Genomic DNA, 4821 nt, shown 5'->3' on the forward strand with positions numbered 1-4821 from the left:
TAACAGTGATATTTAGTTAAGTTTCTGTTTCACTGGTTGCAATCCTTGTCTGAAAAGCTAATCTAATATTCAGGTTGAAAGTCGTAGTGAATCACAAAATTTAAGAATAAGAACTTTTGTATTTATATTAAAATCTTTTTTTTAAATGAGAATGTTTTTGTGTCATTGTGATTTAAATGACCCACACAGGTTTCTCCTGAAGTAGCTTTAAATGTTTATATATACAGTATATAAATAATGGCATGGGACTCAAGGACTATAACGCTGCATTACTATCAGTTTTTAGCTTGTCAGGTTGGTGAACCTCAACTAAAAAAAGAAAAGAAAATTTGTAATGCCGATAAAGGGGAACTATCTTAGCCAGCTTGTGAAAGAAATATTGGAAATCTATTGGAAATGAAGCTGTTCCAAAATAGTTTGAAACTTTGAAGTTGCTGTCAGATTGTAGAGAAAATGTGTAAAGTATCATATGTATCCAGCTTCAGTTCACCTTATTTTCACTAGATTTTCTTATGAATAGATCACTCGTTGTTCTATGCCACTCCCTGCTGATAACATCGAAGGCCTTGGTACCTGAATTGACAGTGCAGTGGCAGCAGCCCGTGTTGTTGTGTTTAGACTCACAGCACCTGGAACACGGGTTTTCCAGCGGGTGTAGAGCAAAGTTAGGCTTGCATGTCAGACACTGATCAGGGCCAGGACCTGCACAATGTCTGCAGGAGCTGTCACATAACTTGCAGAACTCCTAGGAGAGAGATGAGATAAACTCCATTCTTCTGCAGTTAAAGGCATAGAGTACCGTACTCATTTGAGAGCTAGTGGAGTACACTAGGGGCAAAGAACTGCATGGAAAAAAGGCCACAGTTTTGCTTTGCTTTTTAAAATTTAGGTATAGATTTAGATTTGGTTCTCTTTCATTTTGTTCAACTGTTTTCTTTTTGGTTTGTGGACAATCAATACCACAATAGAAGCTTTGATTTTATTTTCCACTCAGGCTTCAAAGGCACTACACTTTCTTAAAAAATCAGAGTGCCAAGTCATTTTGAGACATTGAGTAAATATTTTAAAATATAGCCACAAACAGAAAAATAGTATACTGTATAAAAAAGTTGATACAACAATATTTCTCAGAAAAAAAGTATTTAAAATGTATAACTTGAATACATTTTTTAAATGAACATTTGTGGAAAACCAGGTTGCATAAGACTGACCACTTTTCTGTGAATTTGTTGGTTAAAGTTTAAATCCCATACCCTGTAATCATACATGTGTTTTATACATAAAACTTGGCATCATAAGTTTATGGTATCAGCACATTTCAAGTTTTATATCAGGCTTCTTTGTAACAGGAATGTTAAAGACAAATGTGTTTTTATTATACTTGGTTAAGTATCAGGATCTGATAAAATTATTGAATAATCAAACTATATGACTAAATTGATGTTACCTTTAAGGTTGTGTTATATTGATCCAGTTGTAAAAGAACCAGTAAGACGTCTCTATTAGCTCATAGGTTATTAAGATTGAGAAAGAATAAACAATGTACTGGCATGGCTACAAAATGTGACACTGTATCCTGTTGAATTGTTGAAACATTAAATATAATTATAGTTGTTCGTTTGTAGGAACTGTATGTGTATCTGCTACGTTAACAAAAGTAGGTACTGTATGAACCACAACCACAATGAATAGTTTGATAAAATCAAGGTTTGTGGTGGGGTAGGATATCTTAGGTTTGAGTCATATCAGTTGACAGCTAAATGCTATCTTAAACAAATCGTGTACCCTTCGTTTCCAAAGAGCTCCGATAGGGCATACATTAGATACCATTTTCATTTGCACCTTAAACAGGATTTTGTGTGCTTATGTGCTCAAATTCTAAAACAAAATGTTATTCAGATAACTGAAAGTGGTCAAGTTGAACACATGTATTCATCTTTAAGTCAGAAGAAGTTAGAAGATTTAATGTCCATATTCCCATCTTCATGGTTCTGAAGTGATCTTCAGTCTGAAATGATAAAGCACAATGACCCATTTGAACATGCCATCATGTTAACATCACATAACAGAGTGTAGTGTTCTGGGTGGGAGTATATGAATTTTACCAATGTGGAGTATGATATAGCTCTTGAACATAATGTACTATCTGGCCACCACAGACCACTAACCAGGGTCTACGAGATCATTTGTTGTGAGATTGGATGTCAATGTAGGGACATACAACTGAGATTTTACATATCAGGAAAAACTTATTTCCCTTTCAGTCCTCTCTAACTTGTAACTCTGGATAATCTCCTTTATAGAAACATACACCAATTCATAAAACCAGGAAGTGGAATGTACTGTAAGTCATCCTTCTCTGAAATTATATTTTGATGGAATGTGCTCCACAAAGAGTTTTTTTTGGCATTCAAAGAGATTTTTCTAATGGCAAATACTGAAGACAGAAGCAGGAAAAACCATCTTTAGAACAATGGAGATCTAAAGCAATGCAATGATAAGACCTATCCATTTGAATTAAAATTGAATTAACCTTTTTGCCCATAAGAGGAAGAGCTCATAAACATATAACATATATGACAATAAGACAATACCATACTACAAAATAATATTCAACAGCATTGCTCTATGAGAACCTTTGCAGTATCATAAGATTAAAAAACAATTAGCTTCTGAAGAGTCTAAAAACAAAAACAATAAAAAAATTGCTACCTGTAAACAACCTTTTCATTGTTCAACAATCGAATGATTTTAGGTACAAAGAAGTACATGTTCTCTTAGTCTTTATATAGGGGATTTTGTACCTTCTCTCATGTATATTCTAAAACAAGTGCACAAGAGGGGTCATCTGAAATTTTATGCCCAAGAATAATGATGTCGATCTGTTAGACATGTTATTGAGTCCGAGGATGCACCAGTAATCTTGCCACCAGTCCCGATCACTTTATTCAACGCATTTTTGTTCCCTAAGGACAAGGCACCTCTCCAGCTCCAAATACAAAAGGTTAAATGCTGTGAATAACGCTCTTATAAAAAAAATGTCAGTGTTGAACTTTCTGTATTAAAACTCCTTAACTTCCTTAAAAATACAACCCTTATTCTACCGTCTGTGATGCAGCAAGATGAGGCTTAGTCAAAACCTCTTCCTTCTTAAGAGCAAAGTAGGCTCACTTGCCTTGACTGACTGATTGGACTCCAGGGGAATGGAATTCCACAGGCAGAATAGGGATCAGTTGACTGGCCCTGTGCTTAATTGGACATTCCTCAGGAGTAGTAGCAATCAGTATAACAGCAGTCAGGTGGAAAGGACAGGGGGGTTGTGTCTGAGCTTGTGCCCGCACTTCAGTGAGGGACAGTGTGTTAGTGGTGTTGTGAATTGTGGAAAGTTTAGATAACACAGGACTGTTTATTCAACTCTTGTGCTTTAATTTCAGCAGCCAACTGTCAGTCCTATTGAAATTGACATCATTGTATCAATTAAAAGATTATCATTTCTATTCTGATGATGCTCAAATCTACATCTGTTTCTGTTCTCTCTAATTGCATCTCTGACATTAAAAACATAGATGACTCAAAACTTCCTTCATCTAAACTGTGACAAGACTGAAGTCATGCTTATTGTCTCCTCCCATCGACATTGTAAAGCCAATGCAGTAACCCTATCTGTGGATGGTACTATACTTGTGCTTCAGTCAAAATTGAAAAGCTTGGGGGTGATATTTGATTTAGGCTTGACTTTTGAGCCATATGTGCAACATGTTGTCAAAACATCATTCTTTCACCTCAGAAATATCGCCAGATAGGTTGTGTTATTTCTAACAGTTGCTTAAAAGCTGGTCAACATGTTTGTCTTCTCCGGAATTGACTACTTGTAATGCTCTCCTTACTGGGGTTTCACTGTTCAGTTGTTTCACACATCCAAAATCCTGACCAGGTCTAGTGCAAGTGATCACTCTGTTTCTGTCCTGGAGTCTTTGTACTAATTTCCTGTCAGATTTCGTGCCATTGTGTATGTATTGTGTATTTTTGTGTTGTTGCTCTGTATAGCGCTTTGAGTATCTTCCTTTAAAGGTGCTACATTTATTATTATAATTTTTGTTATGGATTGGATTAACTACAGAAGCTTTTGTTTTGCTAGTGTACTGTATTGCTGGATTAACTTGAATTCTCCGTTGTCCCTATGGAGCAGTAGATAAATTTGGTTTATAGTTGGAAAATAGTGAGTAATAGTGAGTGCTGTGCACCAGTAGGTCTCAGCTGAGACTGGGAACAGGTTTTGCCCTAGTTAAGGGAATACTGGGTGTGGAAGGGTGAGTCCAGTTGAGTTTGACGGGGGTCTGGTCTCTTCCAGCTCAAAGCTATGGGCTATGGGTGGGAAGGCCTGAGTACGTGTGCCTGGGGTTCCAGGGAATTAAATAAACTCTTCACTATCGTGCCAGTAAGAGAAGTGGAGAGCTAAGAGGAGTCTGACAGGAATTTGTCTATTCTGGCTCTTCCAGTGGTAAAGAGAACTGAAGAGTTCTTCAACAGCAGAAGAGGAAGTGAAGATCTTTTGTTGGCTAATACCAATGTGTTTTTTGGGTGGGGGGAGCAGGCTTTTCTAAAAGAAAAGAACACCTCTGGTACATTTAGGAGCCTTGTGACAGACCATCTAAAGGTGCATGTGTAATCTGGTGATATACTGGCTCAGGGGTTGGTAGTCCCACACCTTCAAATACGTTGCCTCCATTTGGTGGTCCAGCTGTTACTCTTCTGCCTGCCTGAAAAGGGAAGTTGACCTTTTTCCAAATCCTACCACTGCAACGAAAGACAAGTCCCAGC

The 4821-nt window shown here is 37.1% G+C and overlaps 1 long non-coding RNA gene across 1 annotated transcript; it reads right to left on the reverse strand.

Moving 5' to 3' along the window:
- Positions 1–1611: 1611 nt before the first annotated feature.
- Positions 1612–2947, reverse strand: LOC138239158 (uncharacterized). The gene is made up of 2 exons (XR_011189587.1): positions 2805–2947; positions 1612–2008 (listed from the first exon to the last, which is right to left on the reverse strand). It is a non-coding gene; the product is annotated as an uncharacterized lncRNA (long non-coding RNA).
- Between the last annotated feature and the right edge of the window lie 1874 nt (positions 2948–4821).

Source organism: Lepisosteus oculatus, chromosome 5 (genome assembly GCF_040954835.1).
Source record: "Lepisosteus oculatus isolate fLepOcu1 chromosome 5, fLepOcu1.hap2, whole genome shotgun sequence".
Lineage (NCBI taxonomy): Eukaryota > Metazoa > Chordata > Actinopteri > Semionotiformes > Lepisosteidae > Lepisosteus > Lepisosteus oculatus.